Genomic DNA, 21,798 nt, shown 5'->3' with positions numbered 1-21,798 from the left:
TACAGGAACATGTTTCAGGGTGTCAGAGTCCCCTCCCTGGCCCAGACGCAGTACTTGGTGGGGCGGGGGGGCCCCAACCAAGACCCTGGTGCAAGTGTGGCTAGGTACAGTGCTGACCCTTCAGACCTAGAATATCTGAGCCATCTAGAAATTTCTTTGGCAAATTGAACTTGTTGATATTCAATCAAATGGACAATATTAATTTTCATCAAACTAAATTTGATAGAATGTTACCTAAAACTTGTGTACTTGGTCCTGTGTAACAAATAGACATAAGTAATATATCTTTTCAAATTAGTGTTTTCATTTTCTTCAGATAGATACCCAGAAGTGGACTTGCTGGGTCATACAGTGGTTCTGTTTTCGGCTTTTTGAGGAACCTTCCTACTGTGTTCCATAGTGGCGGCACTGGTACACAGCGTCGCCTGCAATGCAGAGCTGCTCCCTTGTCTTCATAGCCTTGCCAACGCTTGTAACTTCTTGCTGTTTTGATAGTAGCCAGTATGACAGGTGTGAGGCGATATTTCACTATGGTTTTGCTTTAAATTTCCCTGAGGATCAGTGGTATCTGTTCACCACCTATATGTCTTCTTTTTAAAAATGTCTATTCAGGTCCTCTGACCATTTTTTAATCAAATTACTTGGGGTTTTTTATGTTGAATTGCATGAGTTCTTTACATATTTTAGATATTTACCCCTTCTCAAATATATCACTTTCAAATATGTTTTCTACTTCAGCGGGTTGCCTTTTTGTTTTATTGGTGGCTTCATTCACTATCAAATCTTTTTAGTTTGATGTAATCATATATGTTTATTTTTGCTTTTGTTGCCCTTGCCTGGGGAGAGAAATCCAAAAATGTATTTCTAAGGCCAATGTCAAAGAGTTACTGCCTCTGTTTTCTTCTAGGAGTTTTATGGTTTCTGGTCTTACATTTAAGTCTTTAATCCCTTTTGAGGTGAGTGTTTAATATTGCATAAGAACGTGACTCAGTTTCAATTTTTTTATATGTAGCCATCCAGTTTTTCCAACACAATTTATTAAAGACTGTCTTTTCCTCATTTTATATTCCCACTTCCTTTGTTGTTTATCGATTGTTTAGTCTTCCTAATTAATGTCAGCGTGAACAGCTGAGATTGTAAACCAAGGTACATTATCCAGTTCTATATCAATCCAAAGAGGGGGCAACGGACAGGGAGATCTCAGAAGGACCACCCGGTCCATCCGTGCCAGCATGCCCACGAGCAAGCATATCGAGATGGGGCAAGGGCCTGTTCGGGGTTTGCGATCTCAGGAGAGATGAGCACAGCAGGCTGGGACCCAGAAGTTGCCAGAAGAAGCCTGTCAATTCCCTGGGATCCAGGGTCCCAACCTGTTTCACTCATCCAGGCACAGTCGTTTGCCAGAAATAGTGCCTAACACACAGAAATGAGCTGTTGGTTAGATCAAATTCATACAGCCATTAAAAACGCCGCTATGGATATAAAGGTACAGAGATACGGGAAAGTGAAAAATCTAGTTGGAAATTAGAGTGTAATTTCATTTTTGTTTGTGTGTCCATATGTGCATTTACATAAATATCTGGAAAGATATACCAAATTGTCAACAGTGGTTATATTTATCTCTGTACCATGGCACTGAGGGTAATTTCAACTTTTCATTTATCCTTATTTTGTTAATTTGCAAATGAACCTTGGCTACACTGATTATAACAATGGTTTTTAAACCGTCTGTATGATATGTGTGCAAGTGCATATATGGCGCGGGTCCTGTAAAGACACTGCACCACCACCCTGAGCCCCAGAACACAGGCTCCTTGCTGGATTTCATAACTGCCAGTCCTGGGAGCAGAATGCGGGGGCGGGGAGAGGGTAGCCCCGCCCTTCCTCACTGCCTCTGCCAACTCATCGACGGACTGCCTCTGAGCACACAGCCCACAAAGCACACTATTGTGTCCGAGGGGCGGCACCCAAAGCCCTCAACAAAAGTAAGGAGGAGGCTGACAAGGAAAAGCCCAGCTCTGAACTCTAAAACTCTCAACTCTGGTGAAAGTAACTGGAGAGTTGGCTCATCTCCCTAGAACTATGTCACTGAATCACTTGGCTTTGCTAAATGGGTTGCTTTTCATTGTTAAGCCAAGACTTTGTCAACAAGGCTTGCAGTAAAGACCACAAGACTGTGGAATTTGAACTAGTAAAGCATTTTATTCCATTCCAGCTGGTTATTAAATTACCACTGCCATAGTCTTTAAAGCCCATTACCCAGCCACACTATGTGGTCTCTCTCTTCTTTTGCTCCTCTGTAGCAGCACTGACTGGTCAACTCCTTGACGGGGGACTATGGCAAAGAAGGTGGCAGTGATTGGAGCTGGGGTCAGTGGCCTGATCTCTCTGAAGTGCTGTGTGGATGAGGAACTGGCACCCACCTGCTTTGAGAGGACCGAAGACATCAGAGGACTGTGGCAGTTCTAAGTACATGAGCTCTTCTTGCTGCCTGCACAGGCTGCGCTGCTCGTGCAGGGCGAATCATAGCTACAGCAGAGCTTTACCAAGGGATTCCCTAAGCAAGGCTGATCAGACCAACTTCGTGCAGCCAGTCAGGCGCTGAGCACTAGACTGCGCCATGTCTCCCAGGCCGTGGCTATTCTAACCCAGGTGGCAAAGCCAAATGTGTCCCAGAGCTCTCCCTAAGGCTCTGTCTTGTAGCCCATTGTTTTTGTCATTCTCAAAGCAATATACTAATGTGACAGAATGTTTTATGAAATAGAAGTGACAGGGATTCTTTTCAAGACACCACTTCTATTCCAATCATTGAGCAAATGCTTTGGCAGAGAGTGTGCTCTTATTACTACTGACTTTTATTTTTCTGACAAATAAACTTTGTTTGCTTAGCTTTACTGATGACACCCTAGTGTAACTACTGGGAAATTCTTGGGCTATATTATTAAATATATTCTATTTATTAAATTCATGCTATTAGCCAAACCCAAATATTGGCAATGCTAGCTGTCCTTCAGAATTTGTATAAAAATTAGAAAGCTACATAGATAAGAGAGCTGTAAAGATCCATAATCATTCCTCCCACAATCTTCTGCGCAAGTACTAGCTTGCCACCTTCTAGGTGTGAGATCTTGGGCCAGTTATTTACATCCCTGTGTCCTGGTTTTCTCAGCTGTATAATGAAGATAGTAAGAGAAAAATGTAAACATCTTAGTACTATTTTGAAGAGTAAGGGAGATAATTCATATTTAAAAACTTAAAACAGAGTACAATAACTATTAGCTATGATAACTATGTTTATATTTTATAGACAAACAAACAGAAACAGAGGGTAAGTGACGTGCCCCTGGTCATGCAGCGGGAGGAACTGGCACTCAGTCCCGGGTCTCCACGAATTCCAGGCAGCTAAGTCCCTACTTACAGCCAGGCTCCAACTTACATTCTTGCTCAATAAGGTTAAACAAAATCTCAGCTCAGAACTCCAGTGACGAATGGGGGATCAGAAGTCAGGTACACAGAATGAGGGATTAAAACAAGTGGGAGCAGCCAGGCAGGGGCGCAGGGGTGCCGGGGCTGAGCGCAGGTAAAGGGCCAGCGCACAGGCAGAGGCCACCCGCGGGGCCCTTCCTGCGAGCAGATGGTTGAGGGGTGGCAGGGCGTCAGGCACCTGCACTGGCAGCGTGCAGGTGCCTGACGCCCTGCCAGTTCAAACCAAACCACGTGCCAAAGGAGTTTTTTTCACATTGGGTATCTCAAAGGTATCTGACTGTAAGACACCTATGGGTTTCTTAAAATACTGAATTTCAAATACCTGCCCAGATTTCCTGAATCAAAATCTTCTGAGGAGGAGAATCTATTCTTAACCAGAGTCCCCAATGGGTTCCATAATGAGACAAGATAGGCAAAAACTGCACAAATATTAAAATTTAAAGGTCTATTCATTCAACGATCCAAGCACAGCCAGAACTCATGAGGGAGAGGTTGGTCCTTATTATGGAATAGATAACTTGGCAGAGAGAAAACGGAAAAAACAGCTGAATCATATTATTTTCTTATGAACAGCTGCTCATTAAAATCATTGTAGCCTTTCCTGAGCAGATGCGGTATTTCTGTCCACTATCAGTTCACAGAGATTCCACTTCAGATTCTACCCCCCCAGGGAGATTTTTTTACCCTAAAGAAGAATGTGAAATTATAACAAATTTCTATTTAATAATAAATTTGTCATTGTTTTGTTATATTATCTGATTTTGGGTTGAATATGCAAGAGCCAATGTCCCTTACTTATTTATCATTAATGTGGCAGCAGAAGAATGAGAAGATTTTTTTTTTGAGTGATCTGTCAAAAATATGATCTGGTGAATTCCAGGAAGGTACTTTCTGCCCCCAAATATTTCTCCTGCTATCCTATTCTAGAGTCTAAAATTTCAAAATTGGAGATAACTTCCTATGGATTAAAAAAGTTAAGTTAAAATTTAAATCAAGCTTTATTCGGGATAAAATAGTTAAGTATATAAATCTACGGAAGCTGTACCAGTATCACCTCTTAACCCTAGCTTACAACTATAGTCAACACAGAAACGTACATAATTTTCTCTACCCAAAGACGACAACAAATTTCCGTTCAGACTGAAACATACAATCAGCAAAATGTCAGAGGCCAGTGGGGCCACGTGCGGTCCCAAGCACCAGGAGAGGAGACTGCCAGAGGGAGGCGGCGCTGAAAAGGAAGCGGAAGCCTCCACACCCACTCCCAGGCACCTGGGCCTCTCCACCGCTCCTCCATCCAGAATCAGTTTTGAAAATTGATTCTTCTTTAATTTAGCAGCGACAAGTTAAAACAATTGAAGAATCCTTGTCCCATGCCCTGCTCAAAGGGTGCCTAACTCTTCCAAGAGGTTCTCTAGCACTCTCTGGTGGCAGCTTTGGAACCTGGGGAGGGCAGGTAGTTAACCTATTTTTAGCACCTTTTCCAGAAAAGCGGGAAGCCCTCCTCCTACGCATCGTCTCATTTTTCTTCACAATACTTCTAGGAAGTAGGGATTATGATCATTCTCCCTTACGCAGGAAGAGGAAACTGAGGTTTAGGACAAACGGTGCGCCGGAGAGCACCGGTGGCGGGAAGGCAGAGCAAAGGTGGTCTGTGGGGCTCCTGCGCCCCTCCAACCCGCGGCCTCACTGAGATCAGAGAGAGGAAAGCACCCTTCCTTCGGTTGCTAACCTGCTCCGCCCCCTCATTGGTCCTGAGACCTGAGCTCACAGGGAAGTTAGCAATATGCATTGCTTTTGGGGTTTTTTTTAACATTTGGATATAAATATGTCTTTTTCCAACTACATAGATAGCGTGGCAATTCACGGTGCTGACCCCCATGCAGCTGAAAATCCACATATTAACTTTTGACTCCGCGAAGACTTACCTACTAATCGCCTGATGTTGACCAGAAGCATTGCCAATAACATAAGCAGTCCAGTAACACCTATTTCCTGTTTTACGTACTATACTTACTGTATACTTACAATAAAGTTAGCTAGAGAAAAGAGTTACTAAGAAAATCATAAGGAAGAGAAAATACATTTATAGTACTTACTGCATTCATTGAAAAACGTTGGCATATAAATGAACCCTTGTGGTCCAAACCCATGTACTGTTATTTTAATTGATCCTCTGATAATAGTCTTTAACCTTTTGTCATCTTGGTTTCCTTCTACTAGATTCAATCTGAAACATCCCTTCCGTTTTAAAATGCAAATCCCCGTGACCCGATATTCCAAATCACTTTGAAAAAAGGATTGTGATGTCCTCATCCACTTGTGACAAACTACAAAAGTAAAGCCCCCAAAGGGGGCCTTGCTCAGCTCTGACATTACTGGACAGACTTCGACTTCAGAGCTGGTTCCTCTCTTAAAATTGACCTGACAGAGAAGCCAGCCACATTTTAAAGCCAACTTACGGGCACCTAAAAAAACGAGCATGTTCGTTTTTTCTAGTATAACAGTCCATCTCAGTTTAAACCATGACTGGATCAGTAAGATCAGCTCTAACAGCCAGGAATAACAGCAAGAGAGGCGAACACGCATTGAGCACTTACCAGCACCAAGCCTCATGCTAAGCACTCTGACTAACCTCACTAAAGCTTCCTGACAATTGTGTGATGTTGGAATTATTAATAAATACATTTTACAGGAGAAAATGAGGGAACTGATTTATGTAACTTGCTCACTGTTAAATGGCCACTAAAGGTCATAGAATTAGTATTCCAACCCAGTGTAACTCCAGAGTCCTTGCATTTGACTCTATTCTGTACTACTTAAAATAGTAAAAGGTCCTGAGGAAAAATTGGGTATTTTGGTTTTGTTCTGTTTGGTTTTTTGCTTTATGAAATATTTTTGATTTTGAGAACTTGACTGGATAAGAAACTCAGACATTCAGTCTTGCGGCGCATGGTGTATGTATCCAGTCATGCAGAGCCATCCAGGGTAGCTTACACAATCAGCTGGACCCGGGACTACGCAATTCGAAGCTAGTGTTTGAAGAGAGAAATACTATGATTTGTTACTTACCCAGAGTTCAGATCATTGTATCTTTGTACATGACACAGATACCACTTCATATTTTAATACAAACTCCCTTCTCATTCTAACACTTCACATATGGTAACAATAACGCCACACCAAACTCAGATCACCTAGAAAGCTGGCATACCCTAACCTGACTAGCTTTTATCAAGCCACCTGAAACTGCAACAAAGCTGTCATCTGAACCTGGATTCTGGAAGTGAATATATTTTAGAAGATCAAACTTTTTGGCAAAAATAACCTAGGAAACATAAACACATTGCTCATGAAAAACTGGTGTTTGTCTCCTGGCCTGAGTGGGCAGGTGGGCAGGTGGTGGGTGGGTGGATGGATGGGTAGATGGGAAGGACAGAGAGAGAAGGAAGGGCCGAGGGAAGGGAAGAGCATCTTGACAAACAGATCCGCATTAGCAAGGATTCTACATACTGCTTCTAAATGACATGATCTGAGAGCAAATATTGCTTTAGCTTCGGTGACTCATATTGATACTAATAATCTCTGTGAAAACGCAATACATATAAAGAGCATGCTATGTATAGAAAAGGCACAATCCCTGGTTAGGGCACATGCCTAGGCTGCAGATTTGATCCCCAGATGGGGTGTGTACAAGAGGCAACAGATCAATGTTTCTTTCTCACATCGATGTTTCTCTCCTTTCTTTACTCTCTCTCAAATCACTAAACATGTCCTGAGGTAAACATTTTTTAAAAGAAAAATCAAGTACAACTTCTTGTCCAGAAAAGGCCAGGAGGCTCAGGGGAGACTGTGAGTGTGCCTGGGTCAGCCCTGGGGGGCCGGGCAGCTACCCCAGGGGCCTCCCAACATGGCGGTGCGGGCGAGCGGCAGCGCGCTGCCTCGCTCGGGTTCCTAACTTCTCAGCGACAACGGACTATGCAGCTAGCACACCCTATTTTACAGCGGAGGGGCTGATCGGGTCCCGGCTCACGTGGCCTGAAAGTGGTAGATTTAAACATGTGTCCGACTGCAAAGACCAGGTGCCTTCTGCCAGTCCAGGGAGCCTTTCCCAGTGCTGCCAAAAATCCGAGAAACCTTGATCTGAAGACTGGCAGGAGAGTGATGAATTCCCTATGAGTAAGGGTGAGGAAGGATGCGTGCACAACTGATTTACTGTGGTCGTGCGATTACAGCTGAATATTTATTTTCCTTTATTTACTATTCTGTGGAAGAGACCATAGTGCTGTTTATATAAAATAATTTATGCAAGTTAATTAACAAGTCTACATTTCTTTACATCTCCCCCTAATGCTGAGTCATAATAGCAACTGCTATTTGCCTGGGTTTGCCTTACTTAGTCTCTGCCTAGGCAGAAGTATCTCCTAAGGACTTGTTGGGTGGCATAATATAAGTTTTCTTATAAAAGCCCTTTTGATAACATGCTAATTTCAGGGACATTGAGTCACTGGTCCTTGGCTCTTGGCATGATTTAACACAAAAGACATTAGCGTTAAGCAGAGATTATGAACTCAGCCATAGCATGCGCTGCCTCGGTTCCAGTAAAGCGTTCTCACTAACATCTAAAGTCAAGTTGAAGGTTCGACTGCTATTGGTGCTGCTCACCCTTATTGCTTGAGGGAGGTCGATTGGCATGAAGTGCAGAGTGAAGGCAGAGGATTCCAATCAAGTTGTGAAAACTCCCTGGTCCCGCAAAGTACCCATTTCAATGGAAATTCTCTATTATGTTCTTTAACCAGTGTCCCCAGATTTACTGGTTCTTAAAGAGGCGGAAGGTGATTGCAGCCTCCCCAGGGTGAATTTCAGAAGGGGCTGGTGTCGCAATGCCTGACATGAAGAAGGTAGAGACCTGCGGTGCTAAGTATGGCCACAGAAGGATGGTTCCCACTCCCAAGCCACCAAAGGCAATAGCCCCTCCAGGGACCCACCCTGAAAGGCCCTTCGAAGGCCCTGCCACACAGGGTGACAAACACAGACAATGCACCAGAGGGGACCACCTCACCCAGGGAATAGATTTAGAGGAAGAGTAGGGGCCAAGGGATTTTTTTTTAATGCCTGATTATCACTTTTATTTGCTCTTTTAGGAAAATATTGAGGATGGGCAAGCCAGTATCTACCAATCTGTCATCATCAACACAAGCAAAGAAACGTCCTGGTCCAGTGACTGTCCAACGCCTCTCCAAACTTTCTGCACAATCCAAAGCTCTTGGGGTGTTTCAGGATCTTCGCCAAGAAGTTTGGTCTTCTCAAATATATTCAGTTCTAGGTATTGCATTTTTGTGGGGAATAGTTTTTGCTACACTAGTACAGATCATACTTGCGTAAGAAGTTCCTCTGATAATGAAAGAAACTGTGAATCAAAGAAAATATTTCAATCCAATTCGTTGCCGAAAGATAAGAGCATGACTGAAAACCCAAAGAGAATGCCATAGCGCCGACACTGTGAATTGTATGCATTGACAGAAGGGAAAAATCACCTGCTGAGAGTAAAGGCTTGCACGATGATACGGATGGTGAAACTGCCTTTAAATTCATATTTATAACTGCTCAAGAGCCCTAGTCTCGCTTCTGTTTAAAAAAAATGTGGAAAACGTCAAACTTCTCTTTCTTTTAAGTAAACATGTGTCAACAATTTTATTTTAACTCATTATTAATGAGGAACCAGTCTCTATGTAAACAGAACTTCTTGGAAAAATGTGCTAAAGAAACTCAGAGTTCTCCATTCATCTAAGATGCCTGTAGAAATTACGCTTGCTAATTATTTTTTTCTGGATGCAATCTCTTGCAAGATAGAGATGTTCAGATCACTTGGAAATATAATTAGAACAATCTTTACTGTGTTTCCTCAAAAACAAATAATCAACAACAACAAAATTTCTCATATAACAGGCTGAATTTTTATCAATAGCCTACACTCTAAGAACTAGTAACAATGCTTAGGAAATAAAATTTAAATTACATCTCTGAATGAATGACTCTTAGTGGAGCTTTGTTTTTTAACACATCTCAGTTTCTCAGTAATTTTAGTTTTGTCCCAGGTTTACATTATATTGATTTATAATAGTTGATTTTGGTGAAAATCTGTATTTGTTAAGTACCATTAAAATGTCCAATTCCATCTGATGTAGTTTTTCCCCCGTTCCTGACAGATCCATCAGATTCTTTATACCAGAAACTTTTAAAGATCTTTGTCACTTAGTTGTCGCTATAGTTAACAGATATACTACCCTCTTATGATATGTAATTTACAGTGTCTATCCTTTTAAAGACCACGTGAGAGTCACGAGAGAGCGAGTGCTGCTGCTTCCCATGTTACTACTGTAACACCTTCCCGGAGGGGTCAGGGAAACACACTTCCATTTGGTGGTCCCCCAGCTGGTATAAGCCCTAAGATGTCAGGGCTCAACTCGAACTGTAAATGGCTCTGTTGCATTTCTAACAACCTCCTGAGTAACACTGAAGGTGTCAGTCCTCGAACCACATTTTGAACAGCAAGAATCCACAGTACTTTAGCTCACATACAACTCTGCACTACAAACCTGAAATCTTTACTCTCAGCTGAAAATGCCCAGGCATTTTACAGTACTTGCATAAGCTTGACACTAATATTCCATTTACATTTTTTAAGTGGAACAGCCTCAAAAATTAACAATGCAGCATTCTGAAAAATATCTGAAAATTTGAAAAGCACGCCTAGGAGACTCAATACACTTGCAAACAAGAGAAGTGCGCCCTTCCTCTAAAAGTGGGAAAAGCTGCTTCCATTTGACGCTGTTCCTTAAATGCAACAGCTCTACGACCTCTGTGTACACATCTGAAACGCACAGACCTCCAGACAGCAAGCTACATTTTCAAAAAAATCAATGTACAAATACATTTTTTCACCCAAATGAGATCATGAACAGTGATGCTATCTTGATGTACCGTTTTAAAAATACGAAATAGGAACAAGGACCGTTCAGAGTGCAACCATACACCAGGTACTATGCAAATGGCTTCCCAAACATCACCTCTAATACATTGTCTGCACAGAGGCGGATTCATAAAAGGTCCTTAACAAATACTGAGTGTGTGATCACCTGAATGATAAACCTGTGTTCTGCACCTTGCCCAGAGCTTACCTTCCACTCCTGCGTCTTGCTCCAGTTCTTAGCTTGCTGAGCGGGCCTCTGGCACCAAGCAGCATGTCTTCAGCAGGCTGCTCCCTGCCAAAGAGGAATGAAAAGGTCATGCTTAGTGGTCTGTGCCATGGCTGGCTTGAAATGGATGCAAACAGAACCTAAACGGACTTGCACATTGCACTCTACCCACGCCCACTCCCAGGCCACGGGGCAAGGCCCCTCTCCTGCCAGACTGATTCTCAGTGACACCTTCTCTGTATTCGTTTAAGACAACCATCCTCAGTGTGAAAAAACACCCGGATTTCTCATCCTCTGGTCAATGAGAGGTCGTCACTGAGAGCAAAGGCAAGGAGCACAGTGCTACTTTCGATGCAGCAATGGTTTGCAAAGGCCACCACGTCCTCTCCTATATCCCACTCGAGTCATTTCCAGGTGAGACCTGGGGGGTCCCAGCTTTTCAGAGCAGCTGTCTAGGTACTTTACATGCAGTTTGGATTGACAGGCAGGATTAGCTGCTGCAACTGGGCACAATATTAAGATAGGGAAAGGGCTAGAAAGACTCCTAACACCACCTTTGTTTCTGTGGACCTCTTTGGGTCTTTGTTATACAGGGAGTCCAACAACCTCCTCCAAAGTCAGCATTTCAGAGAATTCTTACCACGTTGGTTCTCTGTCAGAGAGGCCCTTCTGGCCATGCATCCACCTTGGCCTTTTCTTATCCTGCCAGACACCTGTGACTTTGCTCTGTCCTTGGGAGTCCTCTCCGCAGAGCCATGCCCAAGGACAGAGTTAGTGGGGAAGGTACCTTGAAACTCTTTTGGTCCTGGGCCATGTGCTTAACCTAACATTTCTTACATGGTTTAAGCCTGTCAATTGGCCTTGTATTGGAACTCCCCTAAGAGAAGAGGCAGGGAAAAAAAAAGATTGACCTCAGGAAGTAAAAACTGACAATGTGGTTTTGTTGAAATTAATTTGACATAGTTGACGGGCTTCTCTCTTTGTCCTCCTGAAGGTACTGAGAGGTTCAAAGGCCAGTACTTTCATAGCCACCAATACAAGCAACCCGAGGGGTTCGAGGGGAAGCACATCCTGGTGACTGGACTAGGAAACTCGGCCGCAGATACCACCGTTGAGCTGAACAAGAAGGCTGCTCAGGTGCAATGCTCTCTGCTCACCTTGTACCATGGAGGAGAGGAAGGAGAGGGGCACACTGGAAAACCTGAGCTATATGATCACGTCTCCATTACTCATTAATGGGTGGGTGGGTGGGTGGTTGCTTGCATGGGTGGGTGGGTGTTCAGTTGCTCCATGTGGTATCATAGAAAATGCTTGGTGTCAAGAAGCCAGAGTTCACCTCCCAGCTCTGCCACTGTCAGCTGTGTGGCCTGAGAACAGACTGAGTCATTTCACTTCTCTGAGCTGCAGTGCTTTCACTCTGAATATGGGAAGTTTGGACCAGGTAACATTTAGCCTAAGAGGCCTTGTTTGCACCCAAGGGCCTTAGTGAGAAGTTGTCCTATTCACATGTTATATGAAGGGGGAGGGTCCATTTAGAAATTTAGTGCACGTTTGAATATTTGAAATGTCAGTAGTTCTCAATTATCCAAGGATCGTGTGACAAGAAAGATTAAACAGACTGTAAGACTCCCAACCAAGGTCATAGGTATTTGGGTGCACACTGAGGCCTTCCAACCACTGTCCTCTTTGTACCTGCCCAGGAATGACACAGGCAAGCCGCCAAGGAGTCGAGCGCCACACGGTGTAAATAGTGTCAACAGCGATGATTAGGAAGAGCAGAGAGTAAATCTCTTCTGGCAGAGCAGACCCAGGCAAAGGTGGGAAAATAGCTAGGGTTCCTCTCCCCAAGTTGTCCCCCCCCAGCACGGCCTGGACCCAGCAGCCCTATCACTTGTCCACTAGCCTCCTCGGCCTGGCTTCTTCTGGCTGCACAGGACTCACCACGCCCATGTCCACAACCAGACAAACCACCCTGTCCTGGAGCCTCACACTTCAAGGGTCTGAGATACCAGGGAGCAAACATGATATACAAAAAAGGCGCATTCTCATATGTTGACAGAAACACTGCTGTAAAAATAAAAATAAGCATTCCACAATGGCTACATACCGTGTATTTAGTACTTATCACGGAGCAGACATGGTGCTCTGTGCACATTATATGCATTATTTCATTTAATTCTCACAGTCCAGGAGATGGGTGCAGGCATTACACCCATTTAGCAGAAATGAAACAGACTCAGAGCAATTTCATGACATGCACAAGACCATACAGCTGGTCTCATGACGGAGCTGAGACTGGAACCCAGGTGTGCTCGACTCTAGAGCTAAAGGTCATAACCTTGCCCTGTAATATATTTAATTACAATAATCACTAGTATTGATAAAGTACTGTCTGTATTTTATTTATAATCATATATACGTTACTTTTGGAGGACAGCATTCCTTGCGAATATGACCTGATTAATTGTATTTATAATATTTGGTTTATACTTCAGCCAGGTCTAAGCATTTGAAGGAATTCACAGTAAAAGACACCCATGTGTAACATTTAAGATAATCATTGACACTTTGGAAAAACAAGCATCAAGGAGGAAAAGTATATTTCCTAAGTAGATGAAGAGCATTATGCTGATTGAGCCTTGTATTTAGTTCTATCCTTACAGACAACCAAGGTAAAAAGCTAAACCATATGAGTATTTGTCATCTAATAAAAAGAAGCACACCAGTTAGGACACACTAACATGTTCTTGAAATTGAGGCCCAAAAAAAGCACAATTCAACGTCAACAAACACTGAGCAACATACTAAACATCTGGTTATGAAACACACACTGAGCTTTGAGAGGTAAACTCTGCCGTAAGGCTTTCGAAGAGACAGAAAAGGTCAGGGGTTAGAGGATGTGCAAATCGCTGCTGGTATTCCTGCAAAGCTCCTGTTGATGTTGTTCTTCACTTTGGCCCACATTTCTCCCTCAAAAACTGGACCAATGGGATGGCACCCGCTGTCCGTGGAAACTTTTTCCTTCAAGTCCACTGAAATGACATCTGCATTTAAATGCAAGATTTTTTTTTCATTGCTCCTGTCAGCAGCGGCCTTTGGGGCGGGAAAAATTGCAGATGGTATATATACTTAGTTCTTGATTTAAAACTGATTACTTTGCTAATTGCTAAAGATTATCTGCAAACCATTGCATTAATACAAATGGAACCAAACACAGGTCGGGCTGTCCGCCACTGGGAAAGCCAATCCTTGAGAGGCTGGCGATGATGTAAAAGAAAGCGGCTTTAGCCAGGTGCCGGCCACCTGGAAGGCGAGGGACTCGTCTCAGAGCCCATCTCTCTCAGCATCTCAGGTGCCACGGCTCATTTGCACAGGGGAACTGCGGGAAGAGCGAAGCTAAGGAATTCCTGGCGACGTGCAGTTTCTCGGCTCTGCTCCTGGGTGCCATCTCCTGTGCGTGTCTTCACGTGGTTTCCTCACTCCCTCTGCAGTTTCATGGCTGCTACCTGGGAACAGAACGTGCAGACAGCGTTTCTGCGGGTCCGGATATAAGTCGCTGACCCTTGCCCAACTGCTTGTGGTCCGAGTCATTCCTCGGTCAAGCAGGGGCTGCAACAGCTGACGTCAACAAACTACTTCCAAGGGAACTTTTAATACATGAATCTTCTATGAATCTGTTAGTACATTTTCTTTTAATTCCATTTCATGGTAAGTCAGAGTAGTATAAAGTTTTTATTCTCTGCTACAATAACAACAGAATTTATCAAGCCTTTATAATGGGATCAGTAATCCAGCCTACTCCCTATTTCTGCAAATAAAGTGTTGTTGGAGTACAGCCACAGCTGCTCGCTTGTTGTCTGTGTCTGCTCTCAAGCTGCAATAGCAGGGTTGAGTAGCTGCAACAGAAAGACTGTGACCCGCAAAGCCTAAAATATTGACGGCCTGACCCTTTGCAGAAAGGGTTTGCCAATCCCTGCTTTGTGATGTGCCAGCCATTGTCCTAATTGTCTGTCACAGCCTCATTCATAATTACCCAGTAGCTATGGTGACCATCCTACTTTTAGTAGAAGAGACTGAGAAACAATCATCAGATTAATGCTAAATCTGTGGGGGGAAATAACTCCATTAGAACAAAATTATTAAACTTACATCCTTCAAAATTTTAGAAAGAAGGTGATCTCTCAAGATCTCCCCAAGAATTCTAGCCCCTTTTAAAAAACATAAAGAGTTCATTTCTAGTATCTGAGATTGACTAGGAAGGACTCACCCACATCATTCTTCTGCCTCCAGACATCCTGGAACATGAAACTATCCCAAACGAGCCATTTGAGATAGTTTGTTCCAAACCATGACCCACAGGCTACCTGCATCAGAATACCTCAGGGAGCACGGAGAAGGGCAGATTCCTGACCTTAAATGTAACAGTAACTTGGACCTGCTGAACTGGAATCTCTGACGAAATCTCCAGTCTCGATAAGCTCCGTAGAAGATTCTTGGACACATTAAATTTACGAACCATTCATTTGAGGTCTCTCCAAAAAAGCTGCTTTCAGAGATGGGTCCGTGACTTTTTCTAGACCTCAGGGCCAAATTTCTCCTCAGGGTCAGCCCTGGTGCCTCTTGCTGCAGTCTCCAACGTTAGCTGGCTAACAGCCTCCTCCAAATGTCTCCCTGGGATAATCCCCTTACTAACTTTTCATTTTAATTCTCCTTCTCCATATGGTAGCTCCTTGATTTTCCTACTGAAAGCCAAATATATCATGTGTTCTTTACAGAAATAAAAATAAAGATATTTTTTAAATAAAACTATTAAACCATGATTTGTGACAAAACTTCAAATAAAAAAGACATAAAATGCTTAACCTGGAAAGAATCCAGCATTCATATTATGAGGACGGCAACGGTAGATTCTTCCTGATAACCGGTCTTTCATCCTGGAGCTGCCGTTGCTGACTCTGCAACCCCCTTGCCCCACCTGTCCCCACCCCCACAGAACTTCTGGTTGTTTCCGGGGAGGTGGGATGTTCACACGGAACATAACTCACTTTGCTGTCCAGCCTGCCTTATGAGCAGAGTCTGGGGGGCGGGGGTGGCCCCTGAGATTAGATTCCACTTAGTCCAAGTCAGATGCCAAAATTAGATAAAAGCAATGGTTTTTTTGTTTGTTTGTTTAAGGAAAATGCCTGTATGAGGAAAAACAGAGAGCAGGCAAAAGCTGAAGGGTCATGAGACAGCAATGCACATGTGACCCAGGTAAAGGAGAGAGGGGAGCATTGGGTGGAAACGCCCTAGACGAGGCCGTGCAGCCTGAGGAAGGCGCAGCGGAGCCCCAGGCAGCCCTCGTGCCCCCCGAGAAGTCCCGGCTCTCCCGTGAATGATCTGCCTCGGCCTCCGCCTTGTCCGCCGCTGCTGGAAGCAGCTCACACGGAGAGAGGCCACAGCAGCACGCTCAGGTAAAGCAGCTCAAGCCGTGGGCGAGCACGCACCCTGCCGTCGGCGATCCGTGAAGCACACTCTCATGGCTCCCACAGGTTCCTAACATCATCCCTGAATTTTTCAATTCATTGAATTAGTTTTCAAACTCATTCACCTAGTGAGTCATCTGTCATGGCTGTCGTTCACAGCCAACTCTAAAACCCTTCTCCCTGCAAATCAGAAATTAAGCCAGGGAGTCATGGCAGCACCTTCAGTGATCAATTTCACTCTTTAAGGAGGAGAGAATAAAAGTCTAAAGTGCATGTCACTGGACAGTGTTCCTCTTAGCACTGTTGCCATTCACCAAATTAAAATATAAACAAGGGCTAGCGTAAGGTTCCAACATCTGCAGGACATTCCTTAGCACTTAAACGGGGTGCACGTGGTGTGCTGGGCACTCCTAGGACACCACTGGCTCGCCCTGGACCACTGTGATTTCTGCTGGTTCCAGAGTCCTATCTGCGGCCCGGCCTTGGCACCAAGAATGACAAGTACCTCTGGTTCCTTTGGATGAAGGAGGTGGAGCCAGGATCTCTTTGTTTTGTCACTGTGGTTCAGGACCCAGTTACGCCGCCAGCAGCTCCCCCAGGCTGGGATTCTGGAGGCGTGCTCCAGGAGGGTGCTTCTGTGGCTCTCCTGTGAGCAGGGAGCACCAAGCTGGTTCCTGGGAAAGCGTAGGCAAGGCCAACCCTAAAGCCAGTCTCTGACGCCCTCTGAGTCTCTGTTTCAGTCTCCTCAGCAGAGATTAAGAGGCAGGGTCGGGGGAAGAAAGAAAGAAAAAGGTACAGGGTGGGCCAAGTGGGATTCCGGAGGGTGGGGTGAGCGGTTTCCCACAGGGGCGGGTCATTGCCCGCCCCCAGGGCCTACCCTTCTCAAGAAAAATAGCTGCTGCCCTATCGAGGTGTGTCCCAGTCGGTCCTGGCACAGGGGGCACAGCCGCCGTTCCGCCACCTCTTTCCCCAAAGCCTCCCACTCCAGACTCCCCTTAGGCAACTCCAGTCCACCACACCCTCCCCCCGCCCGAGCTCAAGGTGCCTGGCTGTGAAGGAGAAACCTGTGCTTTGGCACCTTAGGAAAAAAATAGTGGCTCTGTCTCCAATGGACTCTGTCTCTCCTGGCGGAGAGAAAACCCCACGGCCCTTCGCTGCTGGGTGCTGGGTGGGTGGCTGACCCTGCCCTGGCACTCTGTCCGGCAGCCCAGCCTGGGGCCCCGGCTTCGCCCCTCTCAGGGTGCAGCTCCCGCAGCCCTGCCGCAGCCCTGCCGCAGCCCTGCCGCAGCCCTGGCCTGCAGCAGCGGTGGGAGTGGTGTGGCCGCCTTCACGTGCCCGCCCTCCCTAGTGGTCTCAAGGTGGTTTCTGCCCATCCTTGTTAGGAGTCTCCTCTTCAGGCAGCCTTTGGCTGTTTATTTCGGGTGGCTGTTGCCATCTTTATCTTTATTTCGTTTGGTTCTGGGAGGAGGTGCGGACAGATCCTCCTACTCTGCCACCTTCTTTCCCCCTCCTCTATTTTTTCCTTTTTTACCTTTAATTTTGTTTGAATGGATCTACACAGGGCTCTCCCACAGAAACATGAACATTGGCTTCATGGGGTTCGTCGTCAGGTTTGAGGGCTTCGGTGCCGTCCGCCAGGAGCACTTGTCGCGCGGCCTTGTTCACAGTCAGCGTGTCCACGCGCCCCTCCCGCAACAAGGGGGTGGCTGGTATGGTAACTTTGGCAACGACTAGTCCTAGACCCATTTTTGTAAGCTGTTGCTCTAATCACTCTGGGTTGAAGTTTATGTCTTTGAGAGATTCTGTGCCGATTCTGGGCTGACTGAAGCTTTAAGGAAGAGGCTCTGCAACTGTCAGCTGACCCCCGGGAGCACCGACAGGCCTGCTCCTCTTCGCTGCTGCCGTAGAACAAGAATTGTTTTCACCGACTGATGGGCAGCTCTCTGGGTCTGATATTCCATCACGGCTATGAGCTGATGCTGTTTGATGGGCGCAGCCATCTCAAAGTCCTGGCCCTTCTGATATTGCTGCTGAAAGCAAAAGCCCGTGGGAGCCAAACTGAGGCTGCACATCATCTTCAGGAGTTTTGACAACTGCCTTTGCCTGGGATGACATCAGCCCCCTTGTTAAATCATTTAAAATATATCTGTAAATCGAGTGAATGGTATGCCCACCGAAGGTGCCTTCAGAGTTGCGTTGCTGTGACACCTTCATGGCTTTAGTCAAGGGCGATAAAGAAGCTGGAGAAAATGCTGCTCTGTGATCTTCTGTTTCTATTTTTGCCATCTTCAGCTCTTTGGCTCTCTTGCTTACTCATTGCCTCACTCAGACTCAATGAATGGTCACTGATGATTATTGTGCTGCTAGTAAACTCCTCAGAAGCGGGGACTGGTTACTATAGCAACTGCATCAGCAATCCCATTTTAAATGTTATTTTTCCATAAGCATGTGAACAGCACTCCAATAATAAGTGGCATTAGTGTACTTTTCACCCTAATAAAATTTCCTACTGCATTATCAGTCACTCTGTCTAAAAGTATAGCCTTCACTGACGAAAAATGACTTTCAGTGGAAGAAAATAAGACAAAAACCTTTTCTAAAAAGCGCTTACTAATTTTTTGGATGACTTTAGATTCACTGAATTATCAATACTTGAACAAGAGGTTGGAAGCACTGATTTTATTCCATCTAAAGGCAGTATTTACCCTGTGTATTCGAGTACTCTCATGTTCGCTTTTGCCAATACAGGAACAACTCGAATGAGACCTTGGCAACCCACCAAGTGGATCTGAAGAAAAAAAATGAAAGAACGAACCCTTAAGGGTGACTTTGAAGCCTATTTTCGGCTCTCCCTTTTTCTTTTTCTCTTTTCCCTTTTCTGTCATCACCTTTATATTTCCCTATTTATATCCCTCACTTGTTAAAGACAACCTTTAGCTATAGATTTCTAGTTTCCTCCAATGGCCCTAATTTGAAATATTCTGTAAATCTGTCTATGTACATAAAGCCAGAATTGTCAAGGCAGATATCCACAAAAATATATTAAAGAAAAGTCTCCTGAAGATGTAAAAGTAACCTAGCAACTTCTGTCGGGGGCCTAGTATGTCCCAGGACTGTGCTAAATGCTTTTCACACAGCAGCTGATTCTTCCTTCAGATAGGTTCTACTTCTAACTTCATTTTCCGGCCAGAGAACCTGAGAAAGAGAAACAAACTGTGTGCTAATGTCGCACAGCTGGTAATTAGCCAGCACTGAACTTCAAATCCAGGCCTCTGACTCGCCTACTTCCCTACTGTCCCATGAAAGCCCGAGATGCTGGCTGTGTCTGGGCCACACTGAGTTACAGGGATGCCTGGGGACAGGCTTTCTATTTACCACTCATGGGGTGGGGGGTCATTTTGAAGAAGGTTTTTCGTGACCCACAATATTAGCTCCTGGGGGGCGGGAAACGACAATTTCTCTTCCTACATTTTTAAGTTCTTCTGGCAGAGCTAATAATCAAATAAACACAAAACACAGTAACAGAAGGAAATGTTTAAATTTATTACATATGTACATATGGGGTTTCCATAAGAATACAGGACAGATGAGGCAGTAGAGGCTTACGAGCCATCTTGAGCTAACGGGAAGGTGGGGGTTGTGGTTTGGGACTTCAAAGGGCAATTCACATACAGATAGAAAAGCAAATGTTTGCTGGACCATCTTTTAACAACAGGACACAGAAAGGACTTTGGCCAAAGGAGTTTTGCGCACACTAGCTCACGTTAAACTATAGTCATCTGTAATGACACCTCTCTTCCCAGAACAGGCCCTTCTATCTAAATGTCTTTTAAGCAGTGACAAGAAAAGTCAAAGGTCTTTCCAGAATCTTTCTTTTTGTAAAAATAACCACCTTAAAATAATCAGTATTCCACAGAGGCATAATTTGGCGTAGCAAACTCTGCTCCCCATCATTCCCAGAAAATATTTGCTCAATTATTTTTTCATTCAAAAGGATATAAGGTGATGAATTAATTCATTTCACCCATCAGGATATTAACTCATTGCCAAATATTTAAACCACCACCATTATAGACCAAATGTGCTATTAGGAGCTGTGAGAAAATAAGAGACAAGAAAATGCCCAGTTTGGGGAAACAGTCCTGTACAGAGAGGCCGACAGATGTGAAGTAAATCAACACTATAACTCAGGCCCCTCTCGTGGAGTCAAGAGAGTGGCCAGCTCACCAGTGGGTCAAGGTCATGGATGCCGCCGTGGACCATCGCGGGCCGTTGCTCTCATGCCCCCCTCTCTGGAGCCTCCCCTCCCCTTCTCTGCCTGTTGGAATCCCATCCATCCGTGATGTCTTGGCTCCTGGTCCCAGCTCCACTCCACCAGCGGCCATGTGGCCTCACATCATGTCACCATACCTATCTGAGCTTCACTTTATTTAAAAAAAGAAAAAGAAAAACCATGTTGGGCAAGGTGACCCTTGCCTGCTCTGCCAGAATTTATAGCTCCAGCACCACTGTACTAACATTTGGGGCCAGGGCCAAGGGAGGGGGTGAGAACATACCAGACAGCGTTAAGCCAGGGACCTGGCCAGCTCCTTCTCACGCTTCACTCCTGAAACCTTTCCTCTGGTTCACTAGGGCAGCCAAGGACGGGGTGGGGCTTCCACGTGTGGAAAGAAAGGAGCCCCGCTGCACTTCCACTCCCAGGAGAGCATGGCCAAGCGCGCTGCGATTGTGGGAGCCGGTGCCAGCGTCCGGGCCACCAAGTGCTGCCTGGAAGAAGGCCTGGTGCCCACCTGCTTCAAAAGGAACGACAACCTGGGGGGCACTGCAGAGATTCACCGTAAGTGGGGTGTTAACCCCTGTGTTGTGTCTGTTTAGAAAAGGACTTGACTGGTGCAAAGGAGACTGGATTCCTTCCACAAGGGCCAGCTACTCTGGGGGGTGCCTAGAAATGTCTCCTGGGGGAGGGGACAAGGTGCCTGGGAAGGGCTGCTGAAGCTCAGGAAAGACGCTAGCCCATCTGAGCTTCGGTGGGAGGGGCGGCGGCTGTCTCACTGACTCTGTCCTGGGCCCAGCGGAAGGAAGATGCCCAGGAAGAGTGAAGGGCGAGAAAGGACAGAGTGGCTGGGTGGGCTGGCCCGGGGGGAGGGCAGCAGGGGCAGAGCCAGGAAGCTGAGGCGGGACCAGAGGGAGCAGTGCTTGGGGCACCGGTGCAGCCTGCGCCCGGCACCTCAGCCTCTGCCTGTTCCTCCCCCCCATCCTGCTCTAGCCGAGGCAAAGCCACGCAGCACACAGGCTTCCCGGCCTCAGAGCCCCTCAGGGGCTAGGAAAAGAGGGCGTCCCTCCACACGGAGGGCGTGCCTCGGAACTGGGACAAAGTCATTGCTTTCTGACTCAGTGAGCAAAGCTCCAGGGAGGCCAAGGTCGCAGTGGCCAGCGTGGCCCACATAAAGGAGGACTGTATGTCTTGAATATCCAGCCACTGAATGGGACCATCAATACACAGAGACCTTCCAAAAGGGAGAGCCAAAAGAACACAGCTGTTCCCACAATCCAAATGGTCTATGTTCCAATGACCATCCCAATGGTCAGGGGAGCAGACACCCGATGCCCATGCCATGGTGGCTTTCCCTCCCATGTGCACCGCAGAC

The 21,798-nt window shown here is 45.5% G+C and overlaps 2 pseudogenes; one reads left to right on the top strand and one right to left on the bottom strand.

Annotated features, from left to right (window-relative positions):
• Positions 1-2,337: 2,337 nt before the first annotated feature.
• The window catches only part of LOC129081901 (flavin-containing monooxygenase 1-like), a 35,647-nt pseudogene continuing 16,186 nt past the window's right edge, over positions 2,338-21,798 (top strand).
• Positions 17,684-18,436, bottom strand: LOC129081842 (doublecortin domain-containing protein 1-like; annotated as a pseudogene).

The sequence above is a fragment of the Pteronotus mesoamericanus genome, unplaced genomic scaffold (genome assembly GCF_021234165.1).
Source record: "Pteronotus mesoamericanus isolate MK-2021 breed Mesoamerican mustached bat unplaced genomic scaffold, CSHL_Meso_final scaffold_1186, whole genome shotgun sequence".
Taxonomy (NCBI): domain Eukaryota; kingdom Metazoa; phylum Chordata; class Mammalia; order Chiroptera; family Mormoopidae; genus Pteronotus; species Pteronotus mesoamericanus.
Note: the sequence above shows the minus strand (reverse complement) of the source record. Positions and strands in the feature narration are given on the sequence as shown.